Below are 26,632 nucleotides of genomic sequence, written 5' to 3'. Positions count from 1 at the left end.
TGAGAAATTAAGCCTATTCCATGTGAGAAATTGCCAAGAAACTGAAGATCTCGTACAACGCTGTGTACTACTCCCTTCATAGAACAGTGCAAACTGGCTCTAACCAGAATAGGAAGAGGAGCTGGAGGCCCCAGTGCACAACTGAGCAAGAGGACAAGTACATTAGAATGTCTAGTTTGAGAAACAGACTCCTCACAAGTCCTCAACTGGCAGCTTCATTAAATAGTACCCGCAGAAACACTGGTCTCAACGTCTGAGCTGTTCATGCCATAATATGGACTTGGTCTTTTTTACAAATAGGGCTATCTTTTGTAAACCACCAATACCTTGTCACAACACAACTAATTGGCTCAAACGCATTAAGAAGGAATGAAATTCCACAAATTAAGGTTTAACAAGGCACACCTGTTAATTGAATTGCATTGCAGGTGACTACCTCATGAAGCTGGTTGAGAGAATGTCAAGAGTGTGCAAAGCTGTCATCAAGGCAAAGGGTGGCTACGTCGAAGAATCTCATATACAATATATTTTGATTTGTATAACACTTTTTTGGTTAGTACATGATTCCATATATGCTATTTCATAGTGTTGATGTCTTCACTATTATTCTACAATGTAGAAAATAGTAAAAATAAAGAATAACCCTGGATTGAGCAGGTGTCCAAACTTTGGACAGGTACTGTATATTTGTTATATATATTTTTATAAAATGTAATTGTAACTTTTGAGTTTCGTGTATAAGTTGTATATACATTATATACCAAAATTTTAACTCATTTGTATATAATGTTTTATTTTAGGTATGACTTTCCACGGTTAGAAAACACATGCATTTTATAAAAAGTTTATAATACTGTTTATTTATCCATGTATAAATTCTGCATGACACAATTTAAGAATCAAATAAAACCTTAACTGGTCTGTAATAAGAGAAGGCATAATGACGTATCAGGCAACCTGTTAAGTAAAACATTTTTATTAACAGATTCCCTGACGATGATGCCAAACAATCACTCATACCCTGTCTACGCAGTGCTGGAAATATTCTATAAAAAATGTTATAATATGTACCCAACAAGCATGATAGCAGTTGGTAAATATTTCCCTGAAATATTTCCACATGTGCAGTATAGTGCCTTCCAAAATACAGCTAGATTGAGAAATAGGCCTACTGTATGGAGGCCATGTTCAAAGTAACGGTCCAGTGTTTCCAGAGTTGTATGAAATATGACCTATAATTAGTTACAATATGAGTAAAATAGTTTTAGTCCCCCCCCTCATAAAATGTTAATTAGTATTGTCACGTCCTGGCCAGTATAAGGTTAATTGTTTTTGTAGTTTGGTCAGGACGTGGCAGAGGGTATTTGTTTTATGTGGTTCGGGGTGGTGTGTTTGTGTAAAGGGTGTTTGATTTAGTATTTCCGGGGTTTTGGTTGATGGGCTATGTGTTTGTATTCTATGGTAAGTCTAGTGTGTGTGTTTCTATGTTTGGTTAATTGGGGTTGGGACTCTCAGTTGAAGGCAGGTGTTGTCTATCTGCCTTTGATTGAGAGTCCCATATATTAGGGTGTGTTTGTGTGTGATTTAGGGGTGATTATTCTGTGTATAGCCTTGTGCCTTACCAGACAGTTTTTTGTTGATTGTTCGTTCTTTGTTATTTTGTATGTTCATTTTTGAAGATAATTAAAAATCAAGATGAGCATTCACGTACCTGCTGCGTTTTGGTCCTCCATTTCCAACGACAAGCGTGACAGAATCACCCACCAACTATGGACCAAGCAGCAGAAGAAGGAGCAGAGGGAATTCGAGTTGGACTCGCGGGAGAAGTGGACCTGGGAGGAAGTTCTGGACGGGGCCGGACCTTGGCACCAGGCTGAGGATTATCGCCGCCCGCAGTGGGAAATTGAGGCAGCCAAGGCAGAGAGGCGGAGGTACGAGGCCAAGTACGTGCTGAGGGAGAAGCACGAGAGGCACCCCCAAGAATTTTTTTTGGGGGGGCACACGGGTAGTTTGGCTAGGCGTAAGAAGAGCTGGAAGCCAGCTACTCGTGGTTATATGGAGGAGCGTATGGGGTGGAGAGCGCACTATTTCACCCATACGCACGCACAGTCCGGTGCGCGTTATTCCAGCCCCTCGCAGGTGCCGTGCTAGAGCGGGCATCCAGCCTGGTAGGAGGATGCCTGCGCAGCGCATCTGGTCGCCGGTACGCCTCCGAGGACCAGGCTACCCAACTCCCGCTCTACGCACAGCTACCATCAGGCCCCTGCACAGCCCAGTCTGCCCTGTACGAGCACCCCGCTCATACAGGGCTACTAGTTCCATCCAGCCAAGACGGGTTGTGCAGGAGGTAAGATCGAGACCGACTGTGCGCCTCCATAGCCCTGGGTTTCCAGCTCCTGTCTCTCGTGCGGACCCGGAAGTGCGTCAACCCAGTCCGACTCGTCCTGTTCCCGCTCCCCGCACTAGCCTGGAGGTGCGTGTTCATAATCTGGTAAGCCCAGTACCAGCACCACGCACCAGGCTACAAGTGCGTCAACCCAGCCACGCCAGTCAACAGTCGTCATCAGAGCTGCCCGCCAGTCAACAGTCGTCATCAGAGCTGCCCGCCAGTCAACAGTCGTCATCAGAGCTGCCCGCCAGTCAACAGTCGTCATCAGAGCTGCCCGCCAGTCAACAGTCGTCATCAGAGCTGCCCGCCAGTCAACAGTCGTCATCAGAGCTGCCCGCCAGTCAACAGTCGTCATCAGAGCTGCCCGCCAGTCAACAGTCGTCATCAGAGCTGCCCGCCAGTCAACAGTCGTCATCAGAGCTGCCCGCCAGTCAACAGTCGTATCAGAGCTGCCCGCCAGTCAACAGTCGTCAGAGCTGCCCGCCAGTCAACAGTCGTCAGAGCTGCCCGCCAGTCAACAGTCGCCAGAGTGGCCAGACTGCGCTGAACTGCCGGAGTGGCCAGACTGCGCTGAACTGCCGGAGTGGCCAGACTGCGCTGAACTGCCGGAGTGGCCAGACTGCGCTGAACTGCCGGAGTGGCCAGACTGCGCTGAACTGCCGGAGTGGCCAGACTGCCCTGAACTGCCGGAGTGGCCAGACTGCCCTGAACTGCCGGAGTGGCCAGACTGCCCTGAACTGCCGGAGTGGCCAGACTGCCCCGAACTGCCGGAGTGGCCAGACTGCCCCGAACTGCCGGAGTGGCCAGACTGCCCCGAACTGCCGGAGTGGCCAGACTGCCCCGAACTGCCGGAGTGGCCAGACTGCCCCGAACTGCCGGAGTGGCCAGACTGCCCCGAGTTGCCGGACTGCCCAGACTGCCCCGAGTTGCCAGACTGCCCAGACTGCCCCGAGTTGCCAGACTGCCCAGACTGCCCCGAGTTGCCAGACTGCCCAGACTGCCCCGAGTTGCCAGACTGCCCAGACTGCCCCGAGTTGCCAGACTGCCCAGACTGCCCCGAGTTGCCAGACTGCCCAGAATGCCCCGAGTTGCCAGACTGCCCAGAATGTCCCGAGTTGCCAGACTGCCCAGACTGTCCCGAGTTGCCAGACTGCCCAGACTGTCCCGAGTTGCCAGACTGCCCAGACTGTCCCGAGTTGCCAGACTGCCCAGACTGTCCCGAGTTGCCAGACTGCCCAGACTGTCCCGAGTTGCCAGACTGCCCAGACTGTCCCGAGTTGCCAGACTGCCCAGACTGTCCCGAGTTGCCAGACTGCCCAGACTGTCCCGAGTTGCCAGACTGCCCAGACTGTCCCGAGTTGCCAGACTGCCCAGACTGTCCCGAGTTGCCAGACTGCCCAGACTGTCCCGAGTTGCCAGACTGCCCAGACTGTCCCGAGTTGCCAGACTGGCCCGACTGCCCCCCGGCGATGCAGACTGGCCCGACTGCCCCCCGGCGATGCCAGAGTGGCCCGACTGCCCCGACAGCCTGGAACGGCCTGAGCCGGAGCCACCTCCAGAAATAGGTGGGTTGGGGAGGGGGGGTGTAGCACAGTGGCGTCGTTGACGGCAGCCACCCTCCCTTCCCTCCCTTTAGAAAAGGGGACTTTTTTTTGGTGTTGCTTGGGGTTATTTTTTGTTAAGGTGCTTCTGGGGTAGCACCTTTAAGGGGGGGGTACTGTCACGTCCTGGCCAGTATAAGGTTAATTGTTTTTGTAGTTTGGTCAGGACGTGGCAGAGGGTATTTGTTTTATGTGGTTCGGGGTGGTGTGTTTGTGTAAAGGGTGTTTGATTTAGTATTTCCGGGGTTTTGGTTGATGGGCTATGTGTTTGTATTCTATGGTAAGTCTAGTGTGTGTGTTTCTATGTTTGGTTAATTGGGGTTGGGACTCTCAGTTGAAGGCAGGTGTTGTCTATCTGCCTTTGATTGAGAGTCCCATATATTAGGGTGTGTTTGTGTGTGATTTAGGGGTGATTATTCTGTGTATAGCCTTGTGCCTTACCAGACAGTTTTTTGTCGATTGTTCGTTCTTTGTTATTTTGTATGTTCATTTTTGAAGATAATTAAAAATCAAGATGAGCATTCACGTACCTGCTGCGTTTTGGTCCTCCATTTCCAACGACAAGCGTGACAAGTATGTTAAAAAAGCAGCTTTTCTGTGGCTTTTTTGTGGCTTACCCCAACAACACAATGGTGAGGGCATATACCGGTCATAAAAAATATTAATGCAAGTAGACTGCTGATTGGCTAGCTCATCATCATCTTCAATGAGGAAATAGCAAGCCTTTCTGTTTGAGATACAAGTTTGAGGTGATTTAAAAATATAGATATTTTCATTTCTTCCAATTTATGCTTTCCCCACAAATACAAGAATAGGATGAGTCAAAAACATCATTTGGGTATGAGTTGACAGAATATCAACTTTTAAAGTGAGATTTTCACTGACAGTGATTTTAACATTCTACGGTATATCCTATAGAGGCAAACAGCAGAAGGCATATTTTTGTGTGTCCTGGGTTGCTTCATTTAACTTTCTATTGTACTATGGAACAGAACAGCAATCTTGAATTGTGATTAGAATGTGAAGTTTAATCTTTTGTATAATGGAACAATTTAAGTTTAACGATTTACATGATCTTTCCATAATGTCCATTCTGTTCTCTATTCAAAAATGTCCATTAAGCTTACATTCCGCTCTTTATTCTTGGACATGGAACGCAGCTCAGAGATTTTTGTGTTGATAGCTGAGCCGAAGTTAACTGGAAGGGTGTTTGGCCACTTCTGGAGAGTAGCCCCTATGGTATAAAAGGGGAAAAGGAAATTAAGTAAACACTTACAATAAAGGATGAAAGTAAGTAAATGTACAAAGGCCTATATTCCTGTTAGCATTTTGATTTGTTTTTAAATTTACTGTAGATGGCGTCCAGCTTTGTTTTCTCTAGCGGCTAACAGTGTGGTCCACTCCACTTTGACATCCCCCGGAAGTTGCTCACAAGCAAGACCTCCATGGGATAGACAGCCATGATCAATGTCCATACAAAGGATGAGGCAGAGTTGGTATTGATAGCATAAGCCCAGCCAGCTTGTCAACAAACACCCCTGTCCCTGGATGGATTTCAACCTATTTAAACACGGAAACAGGGATGTTTTTTTTAAATGAATTTTATTTTCATCAAATAAAATATGCAATAGAATAAAAATTGTTTGACTGTGTGAAAATAGATGAATTCATTTAAAGCCGATTTACCTGATCTGAATCAGTCACAGGAACCGGAGATAAGGGGGTGGAGGCAGACGCAGGACTGGAGAGGGCGGAGCTGGGTTGTGCAGAGCCAGACGCAGGGTTGGAGAGAGCATAGCTGGGTTGTGCAGAGCCAGACGCAGGGCTGTAGAGGGAAGGGCTAGGTAGTGCAAGAGAAGCCATTTTACCTAGTTTCCTCACATATATGAGGAGCCCAGGCACATCTGAACTCAGCAAAAAAAAGAAACGTCCCTTTTTCAAGACCCTGTCTTTCAAAGATAATTCGTAAAAATCTGAATTACTTCACAGATCTTCATTGTAAAGGGTATAAACACTGTTTCCCATGCTTGTTCAATGAACCATTAAAAATGTATGAACATGCACCTGTGGAACGGTCATTAAGACACAAACAGCTTACAGACAGTAGGCAATTAAGGTCACATTTATGAAAACTTAGGACACTAAAAGATGCCTTTCTACTGACTCTGAAAAACACAAAAAGAAAGATGCCCCGGGTCCCTGCTCATCTGCGTGAACGTGCCTTAGGCATGCTGCAAGGAGGCATGAGGACTGCAAATGTGGCCAGGGCAATAAATTGCAATGTCCGTACTGTGAGACGCCTAAGACAGCGCTACAGGGAGACAGGACGGACAGCTGATCGTCCTGGCAGTGGCAGACCACGTGTAACAACACCTGCACAGGATTGGTACATCCGTACATCACACCTGCAGGAAATGTGCAGGATGGCAACAACAACTGCCCGAGTTACACCAGGAATGCACAATCCCTCCATCAGTGCTCAGACTGTCCGCAATAGGCTGAGAGAGGCTGGACTGAGGGCTTGTAGGCCTGTTGTAAGGCAGGTCCTCACCAGACATCAGCGGCAACAATGTTGCCTATGGGCACAAACCCACCGTCGCTGGACCAGACAGGACTGGCAAAAAGTGCTCTTCACTGACGAGTCGCATTTTTGTTTCACCAGGGGTGATGGTCGGAATCACGTTTATCGTCGAACGAATGAGCGTTACACCAAGGCCTGTACTCTGGAGTGGGATCGATTTAGAGGTGGAGGGTCCGTCATGGTCTGGGGCGGTGTGTCACAGCATCATCGGACTGAGCTTGTTGTCATTGCAATGCTGTGTGTTAGAGGGAAGACATCCCCCTCTCTCATGTGGTACCCTTCCTGCAGGCTCATCCTGACATGACCCTCCAGCATGACAATGCCACCAGCCATACTGCTCATTCTGTGCGTGATTTCCTGCAAGACAGGAATGTCAGTGTTCTGCCATGGCCAGCGCCATTGAGCACGTCTGGGACCTGTTGGATCGGAGGGTGAGGGCTAGGGCCATTCCCCCCAGAAATGTCCGAGAACTTGCAGGTGCCTTAGAGGAAGAGTGGGGTAACATCTCACAGCAAGAACTGGCAAATCTGGTGTAGTCCATGAGGAGGAGATGCACTGCAGTACTTCATACAGCTGGTGGCCACACCAGATACTGACTGTTACTTTTGATTTTGACCCCCTCTTTGTTCAGGGACACATTATTCAATTTCCGTTAGTCACATGTCTGTGGAACTTGTTCAGTTTATGTCTCAGTTGTCGAATCTTGTTATGTTCATACAAATATTTACACATGTTAAGTTTGCTGAAAATAAACGCAGTTGACAGTGAGAGGACGTTTCTTTTTTTTGCTGAGTTTACATGCATAACATATTGATTAGATTGAAGATAAGTTTAGTAGTGAAATAACATATTTCAGAGGAGTGCTACTGCAGATGTGAAAACCTTATACTTTCTGTGAATATAAGATGAAACAGTCAACCTGGTTCAGCTCATTTGTCGACACTGGCAAACATGCCTCACACAAGCATTACTACAATAGTGATATATGGGTGGACATTGATGTTCAAAATTAACTGACTGGTTTGTAGCATCACACAGACTTCAAGCGGGTCAATACGAACAACACATGTTTGTGAGGAACAAGGTGTTGTGGGGGGTCCTAGGGGTAAAACATTATTAGTAGTCATGGTATCAGTTAGGCTGCCCCCCTTATTCAGTATTGAAAGCTATTTAAAAAAAAAAAATCACAGTTAAGCAGCACAGACGCTGGTTTTTGCCTCCGTTTAGCCCAGTGGATAAGAGTCAAGACTATTGCTCAGTATTACCTTGAAGAACCATCTCCTTCCATGTGTCATTGTGCTGTTTCAGTTCAAAGTTCTCCTGTTTAAGTTTGGAGATCTCCTGCTCCAATTTGTCAACTCTGTTCGTGAGCTTAATGCTGTTTGATGACTGGTACTGTTTTAGGAACTCTTCATCTGATGTCTTCATTTTCACCTTTGACTTCTGGGTATCATATGAATGACAATATGGGTGAATGACAAATGCTGACAATCATTGTTCATTGAACACAGGAGGGACAATTTTGTAGCGGTAATACAATGTAAATGAGCCTTACCTTTGGCTGCAAAGGTGTCGGGTAATCTATGTCAGTTGAGTCGTCTCACTATTCTCCTATTTTTTGGGTTGAAACAGATGCCCCCTTGCTCTGCTTGGGAGCCTGGGGTTGGACATCGTTATCACTGGCGAGTTAATTAATTTTGCTTGTTGTGTGGAATCAGTTGTCTGAAACAAATACAAGGTAGAAGAAGACATTTTCCAGAGTTAGGGTCATGGGTTAGGCTTAAGCCAATTCTTTCCCAATCTAAATGCCTGGCATAACTGCAGCGTGGAGGATTGACTAATATAAGGGACAGGGGGAAACCTAGTCAGTTGTACTACTGAATAAATTCAACTTAAATGTGTCTTCCACATTTTACCCAACCCCTCTGAATCAGTGAGGTGCTGAGGGCTGCCTTAATCTACATCCACATCGGCATCCGGGGAGCAGTTGTTGTTGGGGGTTAACTGCCTTGCTCTGCGGCAGAATGACAGATTTTTACCTATTCGGCTCGGGATTCAATCCAGCAACCTTTCTGTTGCTGGCCCAACGCTCCTACCTGCCGCACACTCTATAAACAACAGTTGCAAAAATGTCAATAAACTTCCATCTACAGACCAACACCCATGCAATGGAACTCTTATTTTTGTGCCTGACCAAATACAATGTGGGTATGGGTGGTGGTTCACATCATGTTATTACCTAACCTGTTACCATTGGAATATTCTATATCCTTGTTAACTTGGATTTTTTATTTTTTTTAATCTTGTCTTATTACTTTAGCCAGCTATATTCTCATAAATGCTGGGGGAAGTTTTGCCCTGGAAATGGGTGTCTCTGTTGTTCCACTCTGTGAAAGACATACAGACTACAATAGCAGTGTCAAACGGTATAACTTAAAAACATGCATATCTGAAGCAGAAGATTTATACTTACTGCTGACAAAAATGACATTGCTATATAATGGGGCCACTCAATTATGGTGTGATAGTCAGTACAGGATTCCCCTGGTTATTGAGTTTGCTGCCATTGTATCACCTTATAGCATCTGTCTTGACCTCGCTGTACCTCCCTTGAGTGCCCCCCTCACAACAGAGAACTTTCGGTCCATGCTGAATGAGTGAAACATAGTTCTCACTATCTTTACATGATTAGACCAGAACGTTAGCTAACGTTAGTTTTTGCCAATTCTTAGAAAAATATGCTGGCGTGTTAGCCATGTAGACATGTGTAAAGTCAGCAGTCTTCTTAGAGTATCTTTCCATTTCATGTGAATTTAATGTGAAATCATGGGAATACATATCTATTGTTAACTTACCTATCTTCGTCTCATTGTACTTTCAGTTTCTCGTCGTGGTGACTGTATGACTGACTTTAGAAATGATTTTTTTTTTCGACCTGTCTCTCTCCTACTTTCCGCTTGTCGCCGTGGAGACTCGTTGACTGCAGAATTAAAATAATTTCTAGCTACGTCACCCTTATGTTTCTACTTAAAGGGACAAAAAAGGTGAAGCTAGCTAGCTATCTAAAGCTCAGGGAGTGATTTTCGTTATGAGTTAGACTAATTATGCTACTACCACAGAAGAACAACTGAGAGATGGAGTTCACAAAAATACTTCACTGGGCCACATAATGTGAGTACTCATCTTTTGATAGGACTGACACAGTTGTTATATTGCTGTGCAAAGTTGATATGATGCTCATAAACATATTAATAAAGTTTTTATTAAGTGTATTTTACATGTTGTCACTTACAGGACTTGCAAGAGACGCAAAATGAATCAGAGACAAGCAGCTGTCGGCACAGTGACTGCGGTAAGTGGGACCTACAGTGCGTTTTTATTTATTTATTTAGAAAAAAAGTAATGAATATTTAAAACATACAATATACTTGCAGTGAAGCCGCTCAACAACTACATCACATTAGTCATCGAACAGACTCCCACCCAGAGCGACACACAGAAGCAACCAGGGTCAACGCCCTGCTCAAGGTCAAGTCGACAGATTTCCCACAAGGTCAAAAACGGGGACCCGAACCGGCAATCCAACAGCCACCGGCCCAAGCTCCCAACCGCCAGGCTACCAGCCCTCCAAGATCCCCCCCACAGTTCCCCAAGAGCTGCCCTCAACCATCCGAGAGCCCCCCCCCCCCCCCGAGAAAATAAGAAAAAATTAAAATTATAATAATCATTCCACACCCCAAATAACCAAGAAAATGAACAAAAGTGAAAGACAAAGGAAAAACAGACAACAGCAACGCAAGAAACCAAAAGATATAATGGACCACAAAAATCATAACAGTAAGGCCAACTGAATATGTTTGTGTGCATGTATGGCACTATTTACGTGTGTGTGTGTCCGTGTATGTGCACCTGTGTGCATTTGAATGAGTGTGTGTGTATATGCATGTGTACAAACACCTGCACGGCATCAGCCTCAGGCAAACTGGAATTAGCTGTAAAAACACTGCCCCTTGCTGTCATTCAAACAGACTTTTTGTTATGTTTTATTTTGATATATATTGTTTCCTGTCATTTGTAGGACGGTGTCCCTCAAGAAACAGAGGATATCAGAGTCACATCTCGATTCTCTCCTTTGCTTTGAGACGAGACACTGCTGGTGTGTTGGTGGAAGACTTCCTGACACTTCTACGATTACATTCTGCAGGGACAAGGGCAGTTCCAGCAAGCAAGTATTTTTTTAGAGAAGCCACTAGCTGGTTTTGTAGATCAACTTGAATGTCATCATTACTGCAAAGTATGTACAAAGTACCTTGGCAATTCACAAACTAAAGAAGAAACACTCACGTGTGTCCTCGTCCGTAACAGTGAAAAACTGTTTAGAGGAAGGACATTTCTTTATCAATGTCCTATTGAAGGATCAACTGAAATATATTCTTGAAAATCAGGGTATGCATGAGCTATGTTTTCGTTCTGATGACAATATTAGACATGTAATGAATGTTATACAATGGGTGGGTCTAATCCTGAATGCTGATTGGTTACCCTCCCTGGGCAAGGTGGGACGTTTGCACCTAGTCAACAACCAGTGGAATCATGTGGCGCGAAATACAAATACCTCATAAATGCTATAACTTCAATTTCTCAAACATATGACTATTTTACACCATTTTAAAGACTCTCGTTAATCTAACCACACTGTACGATTTCACAATAGGCTTTACAACGAAAGCAAAACATTAGATTATGTCAGGAGAGTACCCTGACAAAAATAATCAGACACCCATTTTCAAAGCATGCATATATGTCACAAAAACCAAAACCACAGCTAAATGCAGCACTAACCTTTGATGAGCTTCATCAGATGACACTCCTAGGACATTATGTTATACAATACATGCCTGTTTTGTTCAATCAAGTTCATATTTATTTCAAAAACCAGCTTTTTACATTAGCATGTGATGTTCAGAACTAGCTTACCCACCGCAAACTACCGGTGAATTTACTAAATTACTCACGATTAACGTTCACAAAATACATAACAATTATTTAAAGAATTATAGATACAGAACTCCTTTATGCAATCGCGGTGTCCAATTTTATAATAGCTTTTCGGCGAAAGCACATTTTGCATTATTCTGAGTAGATAGCCGTGATGGCCGGGCTAGCTAATTTGATACCCACCAAGTTTGGCCCTCACCAAACTCAGATTTACTATTAGAAAAATTGGATTACCTTTGCTGTTCTTTGTCAGAATGCACTCCCAGGACTTCTAGTTCAACAACAAATGTTGTTTTGGTTCGAAATAATCCATAGTTATATTGAAATAGCTCCGTTTTGTTCGTGCGTTGAGGTCAGTATCCGAAGGGTGAAGCGCCGGCGCATTTCGTGACAAAAATTCAAAATATTCCATTACCGTACTTCGAAGCATGTCAAACGCTGTTTAAAATCAATTTTTATGCTATTTTTCTCGTAAAATAGCGATAATATTCCAACCGGGCGACGTTGTATTCGTTCAAAGAGAGAGAGAAAAAAATGGAGTCCTCTCGTGCATGCGCGCTCCAGTGTCAGTGTTCCCTGCCTGACCACTCACAAACACTCCTGCTGTTTTTCGCCCAGAGACTGCAGAGCTCTCATTCCACTTTCTGGCGCCTTCTTAGAGCCAATGGAAGCCTTAGAAAATGTCACGTTACAGCAGAGATGCTGTATTTTTTATAGAGATGCCCTAGAAGGACAACAAATTGTCAGACAGGGCACTACCTGCATTGAATCTTCTCAGGTTTTGGCCTGCCATATGAGTTCTGTTATACTCACAGACACCATTCAAACAGTTTTAGAAACTTTAGAGTGTTTATTTAGAGTGTCTTTAGAGTGTCTATCCAAATCTACTAATTATATGCATATTCTCGTTTCTGGGTAAGAGTAGTAACCAGTTTAAATCGGGTACGTTTTTTATCCGGCCGTGAAAATACTGCCCCCAAGCCCCAACAGGTTAAAACCGCATTCCAGCAGGTGTCTATTCCACAAGTTACCAATAGCTAAATCTATGAAGTTAAAATGCCTATTTACTCTGTTCCATCTGACTGTGCAATCCAATATTTCATCAGCCCAGCCAGGCACTTTATAAACTTTATCTCCACTATAAAAATCATCTAGACATTATTGCACATTTCTTTTAGACTAACATTTAGTTTTCAACAGCAGAGATTTGTGTAAACCTTGCTGTCTGTCTCTCTGGCATTTGCAACATTGTTTCAATATTCAAGATCGATCTCCAGCTGTCCCATAGTAATGAACGTGTCGGGACAAGAGACAGGGAGGCAGCGTTTCCCAGTTAGTCGAAATCATGAATCAGCTACACCCACTCAGCATCGTTCACACCTTCTTAAGCTTTAGCCCCACCCAGCTCTTTAAGGATTCACATGTGAGGTCAAATTTCAAGACTAAAGGCTGGTTTATGCTACGCGTGTGTTTGTAAATTCAATTTGGAATGCCAGAGTGTGCTCAGAGTGTGCTCTGGGCGTTCGTAAACTCAGAGCGTTGTCAGATTGTCCTTTCATAAATTCTGAATGTTTCGCTCTCGGCGCGTTCAGAGTGCACACTGGACGCTCTGGCCGAGGAGTAAGGTTGATCCAAGCGTTCTGACCTAACAACAGCAGTCAAGCACTCAAGCTAACTGGCTAACGTTGGCTAGCCTGCTAGCTACTTCCAGACACAAATGAGGGAACAGCTTACTCTGACTATTTTACTTGCCTTAGCAGAGCTGGGTAGGATGTTTTTATGTTATCCAGAGCGTTGGTGACTGCCACTGTGCTGCTGGCAACAATTTCATTAGGCATTTTTTGCCAACGTTTACTGACACCGGCCATATTCAACGGGTGTTGCGCGTTCGTAAATTGGTCGGTAATTCTGCACACTGGAGTAGATAGCCAGAGTGAATTTACCTGCTACGTCTATTGACAGTTGTCGCAGTGACATCATTCTGTTGAAATGGTTACTGGCATAGTGGAGTCTATTGTTTAGACATCTAGCTAGCAGGCTAAACAATGAAACATAATCCCAACTCATAACATTACTAACCTGCATGAATCTGCAGGTAGCTAACCAACCGGGTTCAATGTTAGCTAGCGGGCTAACATTAGGTTATAACTAGCAATGCAAATTTCTCTGAGATACAAATCATTTTGCTACAGAGATCATACATGAAATGTTAGCTAGCAAGCCAGCCAGCTAACGTTAGCTAGCAAGCTAACATTACGCTTTAACTTGAAATGAAAACTACCTTCTGACAAAATTAGAAACGTGTAATATCTGAAAATGTAGCTGCCTAGACTATCTCACCCGTACAATTGGATGGACACTTCTCCCTCTCTGTCATGGATGACCATGGTTGCCTTAGTTTGAAGATGTAATCTGGCTACAGGTGTTTTATACAACAGCCTTCTGTGTGTTCTCTTTTCAACTCAATCTGCATATTTGCAATCAAACGCCAGCATTTACTCCCTCTCCTTAGCTATCGTAATCTAATTCCACTGTGCATTCCACTGATATCAAAACTCGGTCCTCCAGAAAGTGGAGAGCAACACCTTCGCAGTTTTACTATGAGATATCTTTCAAAAAATCTGCATTAGAAAGGATTACCTACACATACTGACCAGCTCATGTTATAGACAGAAGCGCGCTACATGGCAGACCAATCAAACTCATCTCTCGGCATGTCCAGCCCACCCATTATCTCAGCCAATCACTGCTAGCGGGAATTTTCCCTGACTTTTTCTGTGGCTAAACCAACTAGGCTCGTAATGTAACCATTTTATTTGTATTTACAGATGGTATACACTTTTTTATTAAAGTACATGAAAGTTCACATGTTCCAGAAGACATAAAAAGTTTATATTCAAATGGCTCTCCTGTGAAGAAGTGTTCCAGAGGGCAAAATAATAATTTAACTGTCACATGCACCAAAATACAACGGGTGTAGACCTTACCGTGAAAAGCTTACTTACAAGCCCTTAACAATGCAGTTCAAGAAATAGAGTTTACAAAATATTTACTAAATAAACTAAAGTAACAAAAAAAAATAACACAAAAAAATTGCTAAACAATAATGAGCCTATATACAGGGGGTACCGGTACCGAGTCAATGTGCAGGGATACAGGTTAGTCAAGGTAATTTTGTAAAGTGAGTATGCATAGATAATAAACAGTGAGTAGCAACGGTGTAAATACAAAGGGTCAAAGTAAATAGTCCGGGTGGCCATTTGATTAATTGTTCAGCAGTTTTATGGTTTGGGGGTAGAAGCTGAGACTTTTTGTCCTAGACCGCTTGTCGCCTAGACCGCTTGCTGCTCCGGTACCGCTTGCCGTGCGGTAGCAGAGAGAACAGTCCATGATTTGGGTGACTGGAGTCTTTGACAATTTTTTGGGCCTTCCTCTGACACCGCCTGGTATAGAGGTCCTGGATGGCAGAAAGCTTGGCCCAAGTGATTACTGGGCCGTATGCACTACCCTCTGTTGTGCCTTACAGTCAGATGCCGAGCAGTTACCATACCAGGCGGTGATGCAACCGGTCAGGATGCTATCGATGGTGCAGGACCTGGGGACCCATGCTCTTGAGGATCTGGTGACCCATGCCAAATCTTTTCAGTCTCCTGAAGGGGAAAGGGTATTGTTGTGCCCTCTTCACAACTGTCATGGTGTGTTTGGACCATGATAGTTAGTTGGTGATGTGGACAGCAAGGACCTTGAAACTCTCTACCTGCTCCACTTCCGCCCCGTAGATGTTAATGGGGGCCTCCTTTTCCTATAGTCCACAGACAGCTCCTTTGTCTTGCTCACATTGAGGGAGAGGTTGTTGTCCTGGCACCACACTGCCAGGTCTCTGACCTCCTCCCTGTAGGCTGTCTCATCATTGTCGGTGATCAGGCCTACCACTGTCATCAGCAAACTTAATGATGGTGTTGGAGTCGTGCTTGTCCACGCAGTCGTGGGTGAACAGGGAGTACAGGAGGGGACTAAGCACGCACCCTTGAGGGGACCCAGTGTGTAGGATCAGCGCGGCAGATGTGTTGTTTTCCACTCTTTCCACCTGGGGGCGGCCCATCAGGAAGTCCAGGATCCAGTTGCAGCGGGAGGTGTTTAGTCCCAGGGTCCTTAGCTTAGTGATGAGCTTTGTCGGTACTATGGTGAAGACACTTGCCAGTTGGTCCACATATGCTTTGACTACATGTCCTGGTAACCCGTCTGGCCTCTGTGGCTTTGTGAATGTTGGCCTGTTTAAAGGTCTTGCTCACATCATCTATGGAGAGCATGATCACGCAGTCGTCTGGAACAGCTGGTGCTCTCATGTATGCTTCAGTGTTGCTTGCTTCGAAGCGAGCATGAAAGGCATTTAACTTGTTTGGTAGGCTCATGTCACTGGGCAGTTTGCGTCTGGGTTTCCCTTTGTGGTCCGTAAAGCCCTGCCATATCCAACGAGTGTCAGAGCCGGTGTTCGTCTGAGGGCATAGCGCGGTTTCTTATAACCTGTTATGGCTAGGGGGCAGTATTTTCACAGCCGGATAAAAAACGTACCCGATTTAATCTGATTATTACTCCTGCCCAGAAACTAGAATATGCATATAATTATTAGCTTTGGATAGAAAACACTCCAAAGTTTCTAAAACTGTTTGAATGGTGTCTGTGAGTATAACAGAACTCATTTGGCAGGCCAAAACCTGAGAAGATTCCATGCAGGAAGTGGCCTGTCTGACAATTTCTTCCCCTTCTTGATTATCTCTATCCATTACAGAGGATCTCTGCTGTTACGTGACACTTCCTACGGCTCCCATGGGCTCTCAGAAGGCGGCAAAAAGCTGAATCGTGGCTTTGCAGGCTCTGGTTGAAAAAAAGTAGCGCGTTTGGGTAGTGGCTGGTTACAGTACTGTGAGACTCAGGCTCGTGCCCGCGTCGACCCCATGTTATGTTTTCTTTCATCTGTTTACCTAAACGCAGATTCCCGGTCGGAATATTATCGCTTTTTTGCGAGAAAAATGGCATAAAAATTGATTTTAAACAGCGGTTGACATGCTTCGAAGTACGGTAATGGAATATTTAGAAATCTTTTGTCACGAATTGCGCCATGCTCGTGACCCTTATTTACACTTCGGATAGTGTCTTGAACGCACGAACAAAACGCCGCTATTTGGATATAACGATGGATTATTTTGGACCAAAGCAACATTTGTTATTGAAGTAGCAGTCCTGGGAGTGCATTCTGACGAAGACAACAAAGGTAATCAAACTTTTGTAATAGTAAATCGGAGTTTGGTCAGGGCTAAAGTTGGTCGGTGTCTAAATGGCTAGCCGTGATGGCTGGGCTATCTACTGAGAATATTGCAAAATGTGCTTTCACCGAAAAGCTATTTTAAAAATCGGACATATCGAGTGCATAGAGGAGTTCTGTATCTATAAGTCTTAAAATAATTGTTCTGTTTTTTGTGAACGTTTATCGTGAGTAATTTAGTAAATTCACCGGATGTTTGCGGGGGGTATGCTAGTTCTGAACGTCACATGCTAATGTAAAAAGCTGGTTTTTGATATAAATATGAACTTGATTGAACAAAACATGCATGTATTGTATAACATAATGTCCTAGGGTTGTCATCTGATGAAGATCATCAAAGGTTAGTGCTGCATTTAGCTGTGGTTTTGGTTTTTGTGACATTATATGCTAGCTTGAAAAATGGGTGTCTGATTATTTCTGGCTGGGTACTCTGCTGACATAATCTAATGTTTTGCTTTCGCTGTAAAGCCTTTTTGAAATCGGACAGTGTGGTTAGATTAATTAGAGTCTTGTCTTTAAAATGCTGTAAAATAGTCATATGTTTGGAAAATGGAAGTTTTCGGATTTTAGAGGAGTTTGTATTTCGCGCCACGCCCATCATTGGATATTGGAGCAGGTGTTCCGCTAGCGGAACGTCTAGATGTAAGAGGATAAGTGTCCGGATTAGTGTCCCGCTCCTTGAAAGTGGCAGCTCTACTCTTTAGCTTGTTGCGGATGTTGCCTGTAATCCATTGCTTCTGGCTGGGATATGTACATACGGTCACTGTGGGGACGTTGTCGTCGATGCACTTATTGATGAAGCCGGTGACTGAGGTGGCATACTCCTCAATGCAATTGGATGAATCCCATAACATATTCCACTGGTAGCAAAACAGTCCTTTATCGTAGCATTTGCGTCATCTGATCACTTCCATATTGAGCGAGTCACTGATACTTCCTGCTTTGGTTTTTGCTTATAAGCAGGAATCAGGAGGATAGAATTATGGTCAGATTTGTCAAATTAAGAGAGAGGGAGAAGTTTGTATTCATCTTTGTGTGTGGAGTAAAGGTGGTCTCTACTTTTTTTTCCTCTGGTTGCACATGTGACATGCTGGTAGAAATGAGGTAAAATGGATTGAAGTTTGCCTGCATTAAAGTCCCAGGCCACTAGGAGCACCACCTCTGGATGATAATTTTCTTGTTTGCTTATGGCCTTTGTGGCAAACCTCTTCAATGTTTGGAGCGTTTGTCACAAATTAAGTGGGAAACTGTCACCAAAGTCAGCCCAGAATGAAAGTTCTTTCGAACATGACAGTACCTGTGTGTTTGTTTCTCTGTCCTGGTCCACCCAGGCCGCAGGTAAGGTCAAGGATAGCAGGGTTCGGTACACAAATCTGGTTCTCGGTAGGTCCAGGTCTAAACGCCAACAGGTAAGTCCAAAACAGCTCGTACACGGTAAATCCAGCCAATGTAGATTGTCTCTTTCTCTATGGTTCATAGATCCTTCCCGCCCTCTCTCTCTCTTCCTGGTTTTTCTTGACCCTTTATCTGTGGGTCGGCTCCACCTTCTGAGGGTTCCCCTTGCTTCTGGGAATTGTAGTTTTGGCAGTCGGCCATTTTGTGATCTGTAGTTCTGATCGGGGTGGCCATTTTAGTGATCGGGCAGAGCCCCTTTATTAGTTCGAACCCTCACATATCTGCCATTTATCACTCGACCCCCTTCTTTGCCACACCTTATACAGGTCTTAGTGCCAGCATCGGTTTGTGGTGGTAAATAGATGGCTACGAATAATATAGATGAGAAATCTCTTGGTAGATATTGTGGTCTAAAGCTTATCAAGAGGTATTCTACCTCAGGTGAGCAATACCTCAGGACTTCTTTAATGTTAGACCACAAGGAGTTATTGACAAATAGACACACACCTCCATTCCTCGTCTTACCAGACGCATGTGCTCTGTCCTGCCAATGCACTGAGAAGCCAGCCAGCTCTATATTATTTGTGTCATTGTTCAGCCACGTCTCGGTGAAACATAAGATATTACAGTTTTTAATGTCCCGTTGGTAGGATAGTCTTAATCGTAGATCGTCCAGTTTTTTTCCCTATGATTGCACATTGGCCAATAATGCAGAGGATCGTGGTGGTTTACCTACTCGTCGGCAAATTCTTACAAGGCACCCCACCCTCCTCCCCCTTTTTCTACGTCTTCACGCGGATGACTAGGATTTGGTTTTGTCTCAACAAAGCAGTATATCCTTTGCGCAAGACTCATTTAATATTTTTTGTTGTTGTCTCGTTCGAGGTGAGTAAAAGCTCTTTTCGGTCATAAGAGACGGTAGCAGCAACATTATGTACAAAATGAGTTACAAAAAATGCGAAAAAACTACGAAAAATAGCACAGTCGGTTAGAAGCCCGTAAAACAACAGCCATCCCTCCGGCGCCATTATCGACATACACCTAGTTTCCTGAAATTAATCACATATATCTTCCAAACACTGGCTTCTCTGACATTATCACTTAAATATAGGCGATGGCACTTTATATCAGACCTTGAAGACATACAGTGATGATGATTTCTTGTCCCTTATATTTAATAGGGACAGACATTCCGCTAGCGGAACGCCTCACCAATATCCAATGGTATAGCGTGACGCGAAATACAAATACCTAAAAAATGCAAACATATGACTATTTTACACCATTTTAAAGACAAGACTCTCCTTTATCTAACCACATTGTCTGATTTCAAAAAGGCTTTACAACGAAAGCAAAACATTAGATTATGTAAGGATAGTACCCTCCCAAAAATAATCACACAGCCATTTTCAAAGCAAGCATATATGTCACAAAAACCAAAACCACAGCTAAATGCAGCACTAACCTTTGACTCCTAGGACATTATGTTATCCAATACATGCATGTTTTGTTCAATGAAGTTCATATTTATATCAAAAAACAGCTTTTTACATTAGCATGTGATGTTCAGCACTAGCATACCCACCGCAAACCTCCGGTGAATTTACTAAATTACTCATGATAAACGTTGACAAAAAACATAACAATTATTTTAAGAATTATAGATACAGAACTTCTTAATGCAATCGCGGTGTCAGATTTTAAAATAGCTGGAGAGCTATCATTCCACTTTCTGGCGCCTTCTGAGAGCCAATGAAAGCCTTAGAAAATGTCACGTTACAGCAGAGATGCTATATTTTTGATAGAGATGCCCTAGAAGGACAATAAATTGTCAGACAGGGCACTTCCTGTATAGAATCTTCTCAGGTTTTGGCCTGCCATATGAGTTTTGTTATACTCACAGACACCATTCAAACAGTTTTAGAAACTTTAGAGTGTTTTCTATCCAAATCTACTAATTATATGCATATTCTAGTTTCTGGGCAGGAGTAGTAACCAGGTTAAATCGGGTACGTTTTTTATCCGGCCGTGTAAATACTGCCACCTATCCCAAACAGGTTAATTGTGATGGTGTACCAGTCTTTCAGTCCTCCAAATTCAGTATTTGGCCAATACTGTGTTGTGTCAAGGAAATACCCCCAGAGAGTAGAGCTCTTAGTGCCGGCAGGTAGCCTTATGGGGCGGCAGGTAGCCTAGTGGTTAGTGCTGTTGGACTACTAACTGAAAGGTTGCAAGATCGAATCCCCAAGCTAACAAGGTAAAAATCTGTCGTTCTGACCCTGAACAGTTAACCCACTGTTCCTAGACCCGTCATTGAAAATAAGAATTTGTTCTTAACTAGTTACGAGTTAATAAATGAAAAAAAGAGATAAGCATGTGCTTTTGTGTGGTTTGGATCCAAAAAGCTATATGACCTGCTATTTCAAGTCTTTTGTGGAGGAATGTGCAACTCTCATTATGTTATGTTTGTGATGCGGTAGCAAGACCATTACTACAGAACTTCAAACAATTTAATAGAGAGTATGGTTGTGGACTGTGCCTTCACTCTGGGATACAACACACAAATTGAACGTCAAAGGTTTACACATGTTTAGATAAGAAACCGAACGACAGAGATCACCAAACCACTGTAGAGATAAGAGAAATAGTTATGACTGACGGCCAAACTATATTGGGCACGAAGGGCTCATCTGCCATTTTGGGTTTACCTAAGTTTGATTTGATCAATGGAATGGTCCCTGTGTGTTACTTGGAGTGTGCAGACAGATGGCCACTTTATGGATTGATTCCAAGAGCTATGCACACTATGGTACATTAAACCCAGATAATTGACATCTTCTGTCTATAAAACCTCCAAATAGTATTGCTTGAGTTCCAAGATCAGTAACTGAAAGCAAAATTCCAGAAAGCCCACAAGTGGCAACACTGGCTTCTCTACTATAGCTTGCCAGTCCTGAAAGCCATACTCCCACAGATGTATCACTCTCATTGGGCTTTGCTGATAGAGGGAGTAAGCATTCTGTTGGGGTCTGAAATAATTGTAGGGCAGGTCGATTACGCCCACAAGGCATTAGTGTACTTTGTTGGAGGTGTAGCGTCACTGTACGGAGAAGTGCACATTACATTCAATGTTCATTCACTTCTGCCTCTAAGCCAAAGCGTAGTACACTGGGGTCCTTCGTGGGCCCACTCAGCCTTTATGTTTCAGGATTTCAATGAATACCTCATAACACAAGTGAAGAGTAGTAATGCTTTACACAACAAATATGCAAATACAAATACAGTGGGGCAAAAAAGTATTTAGTCAGCCACCAATTGTGCAAGTTCTCCCACTTAAAAAGATGAGAGAGGCCTGTAATTTTCATCATAGGTACACGTCAACTATGACAGACAAAATAAGAAAAGAAATTCCAGAAAATCACATTATAGGATTTGTAATGAATTTATTTGCAAATTATGGTGGAAATTAAGTATTTGGTCACCTACAAACAAGCAAGATTTCTGGCTCTCACAGACCTGTAACTTCTTCTTTAAGAGGCTCCTCTGTCCTCCACTCGTTACCTGTATTAATGGCACCTGTTTGAACTTGTTATCAGTATAAAAAACACCTGTCCACAACCTCAAACAGTCACACTCCAAACTCCACTATGGCCAAGACCAAAGAGCTGTCAAAGGACACCAGAAACAAAATTGTAGACCTGCACCAGGCTGGGAAGACTGAATCTGCAATAGGTAAGCAGCTTGGTTTGAAGAAATCAACTGTGGGAGCAATTATTAGGAAATGGAAGACATACAAGACCACTGATAATCTCCCTCGATCTGGGGCTCCACGCAAGATCTCACCCCGTGGGGTCAAAATGATCACAAGAACGGTGAGCAAAAATCGCAGAACCACACGGGGGGACCTAGTGAATGACCTGCAGAGAGCTGGGACCAAAGTAACAAAGCCTACCATCAGTAACACACTACGCCGCCAGGGACTCAAATCCTGCAGTGCCAGACGTGTCCCCCTGCTTAAGCCAGTTCATGTCCAGGCCCATCTGAAGTTTGCTAGAGAGCATTTGGATGATCCAGAAGAGGATTGGGAGAATGTCATATGGTCAGATGAAACCAAAATATAACTTTTTGGTAAAAACTCAACTCGTCGTGTTTGGAGGACAAAGAATGCTGAGTTGCATCCAAAGAACACCATACCTACTGTGAAGCATGGGGGTGGAAGCATAATGCTTTGGGGCTGTTTTTCTGCAAAGGGACCAGGACGACTGATCCGTGTAAAGGAAAGAATGAATGGGGCCATTTATCGTGAGATTTTGAGTGAAAACCTCCTTCCATCAGCAAGGGCATTGAAGATGAAACGTGGCTGGGTCTTTCAGCATGACAGTCCCATAGAGTGGCGCTCAATTGCCACAGCGTCATCCAGGTTAGGGTTTGGGCAGGATAGGCCGTCATTGTAAATAAAAATTCACTTGCCTAGTTAAATAAAAGGTCAAATATGATAGTTTTTTTTTCAATCAAGATTAGGAACATTCAACAGATTCCCAAATGGCAGATTTCATGTGTGTCTTAAATGAAAAAATACATTTACATTACCAAATACATTAATATGGTAAACCTACTCTGAGAGTAAGTATTAGGCTGTTTGAGAGTATGTTTGATTCCTAATCAACCCATCCAATGTTAGTAGATCAATAAAGCTACAATACTCTAGCAGTAGTCAAACTGTTTATCCTGAAAAGCCTTGTTAGTGCATAGGTCAAATTAGCTTTTGAATTTCCTGTCTTTTTCAGCTTCAGACAAACATTGTTTTTTGTATTAATTTCCTTTTGGGGGGGCTTTCTGATAACACCACATATCCTGCCACCAACCATTATTACTGTGCACTATAACTATTTGAAATGACATAAAACAACATGACTGTCATGGCAGCCTGAAGTGGTTGTTTTTGAAAATGGTACAGCTCCTTAACAGGACTAACAATTACATAACCTGTTAGGGCTAGGGGGCAGTATTTACACGGCCGGATAAAAAACGTACCCGATTTAATCTGGTTACTACTCCCCAGAAACTAGAATATGCATATAATTATTGGCTTTGGATAGAAAACACCCTAAAGTTTCTAAAACTGTTTGAATGGTGTCTGTGACTATAACAGAACTCATATGGCAGGCAAAAACCTGACTCTTTTTATTGAAAACTTAGGATCTTTGCTGTAACGTGACACTTCCTACGGCTCCCATAGGCCTTCAGAACCCGGGAAAAAGCTGAATGATGTCGAGGCAGCCCCTGGCTGAAAAACATTCGCGCGTTTGGATAGTGGTCGGTCAGAGTACTATGAGACTGAGGCGCGTGCACGAGGCGACCCCATGCTTTTATTTTCTCTGTCTTTGTACTAGAACACAGATTCCTGGTCGGAATATTATCACTTTTTTACGAGAAAAATTGCATAATAATTGATTTTAACTTCTCTAGGGCCAGTGGGACGAAATCATCCCACCTACGTAACAGCTAGTGGAATCCGGTGGCGCGTTATTCAAATACCTTAGAAATGCTATTACTTCAATTTCTCAAACATATGACTATTTTACACCATTTTAAAGACAAGACTCTCGTTAATCTAACCACACTGTCCGATTTCAAAAAGGCTTTACAACGAAAGCAAAACATTAGATTATGTCAGCAGAGTACCCAGCCAGAAATAATCAGACACCCATTTTTCAAGCTAGCATATAATGTCACATAAACCCAAACCACAGCTAAATGCAGCACTAACCTTTGATGATCTTCATCAGATGACACACCTAGGACATTGTTATACAATACATGCATGTTTTGTTCAATCAAGTTCATATTTATATCAAAAACCAGCTTTTTACATTAGCATGTGACGTTCAGAACTAGCATACCCCCCGCAAACTTCCGGTGAATTTACTAAATTACGCACGATAAACGTTCACAAGAAACATAACAATTATTTTAAGAATTATAGATACAGAACTCCTCTATGCACTCGCTATGTCCGATTAAAAAAAAAAAAAGCTTTTCGGTGAAAGCACATTTTGCAATATTCTAAGTAGATAGCCCGGCATCACAGGGCTAGCTATTTAGACACCCAGCAAGTTTAGCACTCACCAAAGTCAGATTTACTGTAAGAAAAATGTTATTACCTTTGCTGTTCTTCGTCAGAATGCACTCCCAGGATTTCTACTTCAATAACAAATGTTGGTTTGGTTCAAAATAATCCATAGTTATATCCAAATAGCGGCGTTTTGTTCGTGCGTTCAAGACACTATCCGAAGTGTAAATAAGGGTCACGCGCACGACGCATTTCGTGACAAAAAAATTCTAAATATTCCATTACCGTACTTCGAAGCATGTCAACCGCAGGTGGGACGATTTCGTCCCACCGACCCTAGAGAAGATAACTAGTTTATGAACGAAATAATTATTTAAATATGCAGACATTTGGGGAACCCTGATACACAGTCAAGTTAGTTCAGACAGTATGACCGGGAAAGATAGATGTGTGGCAGAAGAGGTGGGACAGCGAGCCCAAGGGACGGCATTTAAAAACCCTCCAAATAAAGGTCGGTTGACAAAGATTCGAAGGTCAGATTAAAGGAAGAGGTGGTGTTTGCTTGGTTGCACCTAGGAGATTGTACATTGAACTCATCATTACACCTGGTTGGAAAGCTTGTCAATGGTGCGTGTACACCTGTAGTGTATGGTTGATGAAACAGTGTAGCATGTGTTGATGCTACACTGCTACATGTTGTAAGTACCGGTATGTGGAAGAGAGGGAAAGTGGTTCATCCTTTAAAAGTTGCAGCATACTGCAGCACAGCTTGTGTGGTGCTGCAGAATTCTATGGCACATTATTTAAGTGTCAACCACTGGTACCATTAATGCTCGTTATGCTAGTTTGACCACCAGAGGGCATCTTTGAGAATCATTTGATACCCTTCAATAGTGGCTGTATGAGAGAATTTAAAACCTTTTTTGTACGAACATAGCATATGTGACTGATTTTAAGAAATGTTGCTTAATTAATTTGATTAATATTATGGTGTTTCTACTCCAAGAAAAATGAAAAACCCTATGGGTTTATGGTGCTGTACAACGTGACGGTCGGGAGTGGGCTACAGTGCTGGGCTATTTAGCTAAATAATCCCCATGTCATGCAGGCACGCGGGAGACCGGGGTTCAATTCCCCGACGGGGAGGAAGGAGTAGGCTATCCTTGCAAATATGAATTTGTTCTTAACTGATTTCATAGTTGTGATGTATTCACTATTATTCCACAATGTACAAAATAGTAAAAATAAAGAAAAACCCTGGAATGAGTAGGTGTGTCCAAACTTTTGAGGGTATCAAGACGTTTTGGCTAGAGAAATTGACGATACTACAATGCAACAAATACATTGATCATCTCAGCAAGGTTTTCCCGTGGTTGTGGAGCTTGGTGGAAGTGCAACTAAAATGTAGTTTAAATAACCATCTAGATTTTTATTGTCTTTTTTCTAGTTATTTTATTAACGAAAGCATAAAGATGTTGATGAAGAAATACTTGTACTGCTATTTTGAGTTAGAAATGTAACACTTCAGAGAATTTAAGCATCGAATACATTGCAGGTAGGGGGATGTTCACACCTAGAGTAGCCGGGCTATAAAGAGTCTTTTGTCCTGATAATCGGGCAACAAGTGTTTGAAAACCTGTTTTCAAAATGCCACCAGCTGTCCATCACTACTGTAAATAAAAACACAGCATCTTATTTGTATCTCGTTTACATTCTTTATTGTAACCACAATGTCACAAATAATTTGTATCTACCTTTCCAATTACTTTTAGAGTTTGGGATTCATTTTATTAATATTATGGTGTTTATATTCCAAGAAAAACGAAAAACCCTCTGGGTTTCCGTTAGGATGTAACAGAAAATATGGCGCTGTACAACATGATGATCGGAAGTAGGCTACACAGTACTGGGCTATTTAGCGAAATAATCCCTGTGTCATGAGCAGGCACGTGGGAGACCGGGGTTCCTTGTAGGCTTCTTAACCTGTTAGGGCTAGGGGGCAGTATTGACACGGCCGGATAAAAAACGTACCCGATTTAATCTGGTTACTACTCCTGCCCAGTAACTAGAATATGCATATAATTATTGGCTTTGGATAGAAAACACCCTAAAGTTTCTAAAACTGTTTGAATGGTGTCTGTGAGTATAACAGAACTCATATGGCAGGCAAAAACCTGAGAAGATTCTGAACAGGAAGTGGCCTGTCTGACAAGTTGTTGTTCATCTTGGCTCTTTTTATTGAAGACTGAGGATCTTTGCTGTAACGTGACAC

At 43.2% G+C, this 26,632-nt stretch overlaps 1 protein-coding gene across 10 annotated transcripts in view; it reads left to right on the top strand.

Moving 5' to 3' along the window:
* LOC106573044 (membrane-associated guanylate kinase, WW and PDZ domain-containing protein 2) overlaps positions 1-26,632 on the top strand; it is a 314,920-nt gene that overhangs the window by 128,146 nt on the left and 160,142 nt on the right. The gene's annotated exons all lie outside the window — the stretch shown is intronic.

This window comes from Salmo salar, chromosome ssa16 (genome assembly GCF_905237065.1).
Source record: "Salmo salar chromosome ssa16, Ssal_v3.1, whole genome shotgun sequence".
NCBI lineage: Eukaryota > Metazoa > Chordata > Actinopteri > Salmoniformes > Salmonidae > Salmo > Salmo salar.
Note: the sequence above shows the minus strand (reverse complement) of the source record. Positions and strands in the feature narration are given on the sequence as shown.